The sequence below is a fragment of the Sus scrofa genome, chromosome 7 (genome assembly GCF_000003025.6).
Source record: "Sus scrofa isolate TJ Tabasco breed Duroc chromosome 7, Sscrofa11.1, whole genome shotgun sequence".
Classification (NCBI taxonomy): Eukaryota; Metazoa; Chordata; class Mammalia; order Artiodactyla; family Suidae; genus Sus; species Sus scrofa.
Window position 1 is genome coordinate 74,650,523 of NC_010449.5, and position 8,952 is coordinate 74,659,474.

General features: G+C 43.3%; 1 pseudogene; it reads left to right on the plus strand.

Moving 5' to 3' along the window:
- LOC110261586 lies at window positions 2,703-5,535 on the plus strand (annotated as a pseudogene).

Below are 8,952 nucleotides of genomic sequence, written 5' to 3' on the forward strand. Positions count from 1 at the left end.
TGGCAAACAGCTAACACATGACAGGACCACTTACAAAGGAGATGTACTTTGTTTCCACCTTACACCATTTGCTGCTTGGGGCCATTTAAAGAGCTATTCATTGTCCAACCAATTGGATTCCATAACCCAGATCTCTCTTTGGTGGTTGAAATAGCCAGAACATGGTGTATAAAAGCACATACACACATTCTCTCTCTCTCTCATTGCTAGCAGCAAATGTGCTAACAGCATAGTTGATTTGGGTCTATTAATAATGGATCCTCATAATAAGCATAGCTCTGTGTCAGACACCGGGCTGTGTGTTTTACTTTCGTGCATTATCTCAATTGATCTTCACAGAATTGTGTGAGGCAGTCATTCATTATTATTCTCATTTTACAGATGAGGAAATGAAACTCAAGTGAGATAATTTGCTCAAAGTCATCCCATGACAAAGTGGCAAGGTCGGGACCCATATCTGAGTCCATCTGGTTATCGAACCAGTGCTCTTAACTGCTATGCTGTACTGACCTCCCATGTGTAAAGACACTGCCAGAGTGAGGAGGAAGGAGATCCCATGGGGAAGGAACTTCAGGCTTTTCTCATCTTATAGGCACAGTAGTTCTAAGTGTGACTTTCTGACCCTCCCAAGAGTTTTGCATACATGACCTGGACGGAAGCTGCACACAGTCCAGCTTTATGTTGCACCACAGGATGACGTTCCCACTGCTCTGCTCTGTCTCAAAGCCCGCTCCATTTTCCACCCTGGCACAGGGAATGATCCCAGTGTGGAGCTTGGCTATAAAACTCAGCCTGCACCACACTTGCTCACACTTGATATATTGCCATATGCTATCTTAAAATGCTTGTATGTGCAGCTTAATCTTTGCACCTACAGGGGAAACGAGACCAAAGCCGTGCCTTTCCCCCAGCACCTAGTGCTGTACAAGGCACAGCAGAGGTGTCCGAGAAACACATGCTGATATAGAGTGAGCAGCCATGACGTCACCTCTGTACCTCAGTTTCCTCCTTTATAACATTAAGGGTTTTGGCAGGAGAATATCTAAGGGCTCATCCAGCTCTATGATTCTACATATTGCTAGGCATTCCTCTTCAAGGGCATCCTGTTCAAAAACTTCATAAATTTTTCCTGCAAAGCCAAAGTCACTGAATGGTCACAGGGCAAGGATAGTCACATATTCACTAACTAACTAACCTTTCCAAACACATGTGATTATAACTGAGTTTCCATAAAGAAAATTGCCTTTTAAAGTGACAGGAAGCCATTATTGTAAAATGACTAATAATGCAGCAAAGAGCCGTAACGTGATTCTTGCCCAAGTCATTAATCAATTGATGCATTTTAACAAGGAGCTTCCTTATGCATTCGCTAGTCATTTATTCAAATCAAGTAAATACTGTCCACATTGTCCACTGAGAAAGAACACGATGATGTATTAAGGAATTGAGAAGACCACATTTCTTGGAGAAATTTTACAATGAAGGATTCTTTCAATAAAGTGTTTTCAAGGAGTCAGATGGCCCTATGGGCTATGCAATGTGTTTGCATATCTTGGAGCCTCATCGAATTCTGTCTAGCAGCCTAATGCAGTGAGGTTTAAGGCTACTCCCCTTGCCTCCTGGATCAGTTGCTCTCACACTTGGGGACAATACCATTCAAGAGGCAATAGCTTGGTAACAAAGACCCTGATAGCCATTTGTACTTTTAAGTCAATGGCTTGCCTCCCTTTCTGGTTTATCAAATACGTAGGTACTTTGCAAACCAAAAGCTTCGAACTTAGGTGGGTTTCGTTGGAACCTGGCAGCATCTCCTAGCAGGATTTGTCAGCTCTATTCCACAGCTATTATCACTTCCACAAGGAGAGGACAGAGGCAAGATAGTTCTAGGACCTGCAACCAAGGACTTTTTCCTGTTTAGAAGGAAATGCTCAAAACAACCTCAAATGTGAAGCTACTGGAAAACTATAGATGATGATCCACTTACCACTAACCAGGATATGATAACATTGAAGGTCAGAGCAGTCAATAGGTGCCAAGTTAGGGCAAAATTTAGACCAGAATATATCTACCCAATGGCAAAGTATCTCGTAAATTCAAGTAATTTTTTTAAAGCATATCCTTTAAATTTAGGTAAGGATATAGATATATAGAGAGTGATTTTTTTTCCTTTCATATGGGCTGTTGAAACATCCTAGAAACACTACCTGGGACTTTTCCCAGGAGTTTTGTGATCTGATTTTTGCCAACTGGCCTCAAACACATCTGTACACACACTCGGAGACACGCATGCCAATACAGAGTTAGAAAGCTTCTTCACTTTTTACTGTGGCCCCCAGACACTTAGAGGATTCCCTGCCCCCCAGAAAGAACATTGCCAAGGCTTCTGCAAGTGTGGAAGACTGTACTCCTTCCTTCTGAAGAAATGATGGAATTAAAAGGGAGGCTCAAAATCCGAAGCAAAAAAGGGAGGCTCTGCGTGGGCAACATCTTAAGCCACCTCACCTTGCATTCTTATCATACATAAGGGTCCATTCGGAGCTGTAGCCACCAGCCTATGCCACAGCCACAGCAACACTGGATCTGAGCTGCATCTGTGACCCACACCACAGCTCACAGCAACTCCGGATTCTTAACTCACTGAGTAAGGCCAGGGATCCGAAGTAAACAAAAACACTAATTTGAAACACTAATATGTGCACCCCAGTGTTCACAGCAGCATTATTTACAATAGCCAAGATATGGAAGCAAACGAAGTGTTCATCAAGAGGAGATTGGATGAAGAAAACATGGTATGTATACACAATGGACTGTTGGCCATAAAAAAAAGGATGAAATTGCTATTTGAAAAAACATGGATGGGCCTAAAAGGTATTATGTTTAGTGAAATAAGTCAGACAAAGGCAAATACTCTATCACTTATATGTAGAATCTAAAATTTTTAAAAAAGGCAAACAAATGCATATAACAAAACAGAAACAGACTCACATGTCTAGGGAATAAACTAGATGAGACCAATGGGGAGAGAGAAGGGGGAGGGGCAAGATCAGGCTATGGGATTAAGACCTACAAACGACTATGAATAAAGTAAATAAGCTACCAGGATATATTGTACAGCACATGGAATATAGCCTATACTTTGTAATGACTTTAAATAGAGTATAATCTGTAAAAATAAGAAATCACAAAAAGAACTTGAGAACAAAAAATCAATAAATTACTGAGTGGGAAAAGGCTCTAACTTGTGCTCAGTTCTACAAACATAGAGTCCTGTCATTGCTGTTTACCCTTTCCAGTCCTAATCCTTAACTTGCTTGACCAAAAAAAGTCTCGATAGCTCTCTTCTCTTCTCCGCCATCCTATGTGCAGTTGAATTAGTTCTTTGCCATGTCTTCTCACGAGACTTTCAAGATCAAGCGATTCCTGGCCAAGAAGCAAAAGCAGAATCGTCCCATCCCCAATGGATTTGAATGAAAACTGGTAATAAAATCAGGCACAACTCGAACAGAAGCCATTGGAGAAGAACGAAGCTGGGTTTGTAAGGAGCCTCCGCACATGAGGTGGTGCATGTGTTTGTGCTGCATGGCGGTCACGTCCTTGCATCTTCCCATATCGCACTGAAAACAGCACAGCCACAGCTGGATGTATCAGGAAATGGGTTCTCTTTATGTTGTTGTTTCTGTATAGTGCTTTGCCTCAAGAATAAATATGTGAAGGCCAAAAAGAAAAAAAAAGTCTCAATAATCTGATCTTTTTTTAGCAAGAGCAAGATTGAATTACAGCTGGATGTTTCATTGTCTCATAGGGAAGAAGTTTTCCCATAAGAGCAAAGACTACATCACCCTCACTCCCACCAAAGAGAGGCAGCATGGGAAGCACAAAACTCCTTCCCAGGAGGGTGCAGAGAAAGCAGGGAGGGGCGAGGAAATCCCCTTAGGCTCTCCTTATACTGTGTGAACACAGTCTCTCCAAGTCCAGGGCTAATGGCCTAGCACTTTATCCCCTGGGAAAAATATTAGCCCTTAGCAAATGAATAGACCTTGAAGTTTTCCTTCAGGGAAACAGGTACTATTCAAATCTCTGCCACAGCTGAATGCTAATGTACAGCCACAGCAGGAGCAGTGAAGGTACACTGCCTGCATGATATTGGCCCCTAATTAATCAAACTACTTCCAGGCCTGTCCACAGCCAATGGATTATCTCTAATTTAGTTCAGTGCCACATGGAAGTGTATATTTCTGCTATGAATAGAGCTCTAAAGGTTTATGGATTCTAAAGGCTGGAAGATGTCTTAGGGCCACTGAGCCCAAAAGCCAGTTCCATGCACATCCATGATTCTGTCCTCAATACATGGCCAAGCTGAAGGTCTTGACCTTCCTAGATGAGGTCCCCTCACACAAGGATGGGCAGGCCGAGGCTGAGCTCCTGGTTGATCTGCTCAGTGGGGCTCTGAGGGAAGAGAGGAGAGCCTAATGCAACAGCAATGATGTGGCCAAGGTGCATCATTAGAATCAAGACAGGATGCTGGGGGCAAAGGAGAATTTGGGTGAAGATTTTTAATGAGAAGTATGCAGAGACAAGGGGAGAGAGTGTGGACAGATCATCCCACACATGGGGCCAAGATTCCTTTTGGATGCACACTCATGGGTTCTGGAGTGAAATCACAAGCCAGGTTGAGGTCTTCAGGGGTACGAACCACCACCAAACAATGAGAACTGAAGAGGATGGTGAAATGTCATCCAAAGATATTGACTGATGAATTAGGAGTCAGCAGCCCTGGGCTCCAGGTCTGACCTCTGGGGAAGCAGAATGAAGAGACTGCAGAGTTGTTAAAGCATTTCCAGTGTTGCAGGTACTCAGTAGTCACAGGGCTGAGGGATTTTCTGTTAAAGCTGGCATGGTTGGCATTTCCCACCCTGATCAAGAAGGTTCATGCACAGCAGTCCCCAGACCCCCGATGGCTGTGATAAGTAAATGTTTTACAGCATGAATGTCCTGGAGAGGAGACTTCTAACAGGAAATGGCAATAGATCCTCCTAGGAGAATGTCTTTCTCACAAACCTCCTAAGAATCATTCTAAATGTCACCACACATAAACCCACTTGATCATTTCTTAGGAATTGTGCCTCTCAGAGCTCCCTCTGAATGCATCCCTAAGGGGTGCTCTGAAATCCATCACTGAGTTGTGTGGAGGCCACACCTCCCCCAGCTGCTTTCAGCCACAACAGAACATGACAGGTATACTGTGGCAGGCCTTTCTAGAAAATGTGGGACTCCTCTAATGGCTGATTTTGACTCGAGAACAGCCGACAGCCTCACCAGATTTCCCTAACTGCACAGCAGTCTACTCCAGCTTCCATCAACCTTCCTTTCCTCCCTCCACAGGGGTCAACTGCATCTCAGACTGATAGCTCTCGCAGCATCTCCTGAGTCCCCTTGTAACCAAGCAAGACCCGATGAGGCCTCCCCAGAGTGAACCCCTATTCATGTCCTCCACCTGCCTTTTTATCTATAGAAAAACTTTAATCAGGAGTTCCCATCATGGCTCAGTGGTTAACAAATCTGACTAGCATCCATGAGGACAGGTTCGATCCCTGGCCTCACTCAGTGGGTTAAGGATCCAGCATTGCCATAAGGTGTGGTATATATAGGTCGCAGATGTGGCTCAGAGCCTGCGTTGCTGTGGCTGTGGTGTAGACCAGCCACTGCAGCTCCGATTTCACCCCTAAACTGGGAACCTCCATATGCCTCAGGTGCAGCCCTAAAAAAAAAAAAAAAAAAAAAAAAAAAAAAAAAAAAAAAAAGAAATTAATCAAAGAATCAATTCAATCAGATAACTGAGAAAATACAGAGAAAATGGAAAACAGTCAAGCAAGACAAAATAATAATAGTTTAGCCATTCAACAAAGTCCAAGACCTTTAGTTAGTTCTTCAAAGATTATAGATAATATTCTGAGCCATGTCCTTGGAGCAGTTTTGCTGGTGCTGAAACTCCCACCGAGTGGAAGAAGTCAACTGAATACTGCCTACAAGCACATGGACCCAAGACCAGTTGGAACCAGAAGGTTGATGACACCGACTCCCAATTACCTCACCACCCACCAATCAGGAAAATGTCCACAAGCTGATCAGGCCCTGTCCTCAAAAACTCTAAGATCCCTCCCTACTCCCTCTGCAGGGCAGAGGGAACAGTCCTTGAGGCACAAGCCTGCTGGGTTCTCCTCTTTGCTTGGCAGTTAAAGCTACTTTTTCTGTTTCCTCCAACCCTGTCTCCACATTTCTATTTGGCATTGGTGTACAGAGGCAACCAATATTTCAGCAACATCTTCCTCCCTTCCTCGCAGGTATTTCCCTAAACATCCCATCTAGATGCCTGCTTCCTGGAGGCAATGCCACTGTGAACCATCTCTAGATGAATGAATGACTGGCTGTTTCTCATTGTTCAGCTCATTCAGTTAGAGCCATCAAGCAGTCTCTGTGTGGAAACACTTCTACAAGGTGTTGCCAACAGAACCCATGTGGAGATTTGGGTATAGGGCTGGCAATGGTGTTCTCCTGTAGGGTCTTTGTTTATTGACTGATTTGCATTAAGGCTTAAGGGATTTCTGGGACTAGAACCAAAGAGTTATCAATGGCTAGGGGTCAGGCACAACAGACCAGACTGGAGGAATAAAAAGAAGCCAGCTTAGGAGTTCCCGTCATGGCTCAGTGGTTAAAGAATCTGACTAGGAACCATGAGATTTTGGGTTTGATCCCTGGCCTCACTGAGTGGGTTAAGGATCCGACATTGCTGTGAGCTGTGGTATAGGTCACAGACATGGCTTGGATCCCACGTTGCTGTGGCTGTGGCGTAGGATGGCAGCTGTAGCTCCGATTAGACCCCTAGCCTGGGAACCTCCATATGCCACAGGTGCAGCCCTAGAAAAGATGAAAAAAGAAGCCAGATTACAATGAGGCACTGGGCGCCTCTGAACATCCACCAGTGAAACAAATGCCAGTGGACTAGTGACTGTCGTCTGAAGCTGCCTCTTCCAAGGAGACCTATCGGAATTTGCCTGCCTTGGGGTAGGGGTGGGGGTACCATTTGCATAAAAGCAAAAGTATTGACCCTCTTGCATTGCTGGTACAGTAGTGGAACTGCTGGGGAAAACTGGCAGTTCCTCAAAAAGCTAAATAAAGAATAACCACATGATTTAGCATATAATCCTAAGCATATACCCAGAGGAATTGAAAGCAAGGACTCAACAGATACTTGGTACCAATGGTCAAAGCAGCATTACTCACAATAACCAAGGGGTAGAAACAACATAAGTGTCCATCAGAAGATGAATGGACAAACAAAATGTGATATGCCCATACAATGGAATATCATTCAGTGATAAAGAGGAATGAAGTTCTGGCACATGTTAGAAAATACATGAACCTTGAAAGTATCATGCTAAATGAAAGAACCCAGGCACAAAAAGATAAATATCATATAATTCCACTTATACAAAATATCCAGAATAGGCAGATCCATAGAAACAGAAAGCAGATTAGAGGTTACCAGGGACTACGGGAGGGAGAAATAGGGAGCTATTTTTTAATAGTTAAGAGTTTCTTATGGGGGGGTATTTAAAAGTTTTAGAAATGGATCGTGGTGACAGTTGCAGAAAATTTTCAATGTAATTAATGCCACTGAAACATACACTTAAAACTTCTTGAAATGGAAAATTTTACTACATATATTTTTACTATTTAAAAATCCATGATGTAGGAATTCCCATTATGGCTCAGCGGAAGCAAATCTGACTAGGATCCCTGAGGACACAGGTTTGATCCCTGGCCTCACTTCAATGGGTTAAGGATCCGGCATTGCAATGAGCTGTGGTAGTTTGCAGACGAGGCTTAGATCCCACGTTTTTGTTGCTGTGTCTGATTTGACCCCTAGACTGGGAACTTCCATATGCCAAAGGTACAGCCCTAAAAAGCAAAAGGAAGGAAGGAAGAAAGAAAAAAAGGAAGGAAGGAAGGAAGAAAGAAATTCACTTCTGTAGTGACTTGGAGTCCACATTCTGTGCATGGGTGTAGAAACAGCCACACAATGGAGCTATACCTTTTAAACCATTTCTCTCCTGGTCCATGACTCTGCAGGGGTAATTTGAGCAGGCACTGATGATGATAAACACCACAGTTTAGAAGATGTTAAACCAAGCTTATCAGAGCTCACATGGAGAAACAAATTAGGCAAACGGAAGTAATTTGAGCTAATGAAGTTTGATTCCAAACATCCAGATCAATTAAGCTTCAAGTACTTGCTTGGGTTCCTGTTCTGGAAGGCAGGGAGGAGCTGCTGCCTAGAGGATCAGGCTGGGAGTTCTAATTGAGAAGGTCTGAAAATAAAGCTGACAGAGCCCTTCAGCGCTTCATGGATAGACTTCTCAGGTCCTACTGTTTGAAATGAAGGGAAAGTGAGGGATGCATCCACGAGGACCCAGTCTGGGAAGAACAAAAATCAAGATGTACAGCAGTGAATGGTTTGGTAATGTTTCTAATGAATTTATTGTGCATGTGCAAACAAATTGAAAGAGTGAGTTTTGGTAATATGAGCAAGAGGTGGGCTCAAAGAGAATTTGCCCATTTCAATGGATGGAAAATAAAGTAGAGAGCTCAGAAATTCTGGGTCCTCAAAGCTGAACAGTGAAACCATGCTCACTTCCCACCTGTAAAAGATAAAACTGAAAATTGCATCAAAATAGAAAAAGCTTTTTTTAACACCACATCTCAGAGCAAAGACCAAACCAAGGGTGTTGCCAGCGGACCTATGTTAGGTTGACGGGATTAACGTGGCTCCCAGTAATTTTTCCCATTGGAAAAAATGGTTCAGGGAAAAGAGATCAACAGTATGTTCCCGTGGAAGCATTTTATGATCAAGGTACCTGTAATCAAGTAATCAAGTCCAGAAAGAAGTATGTC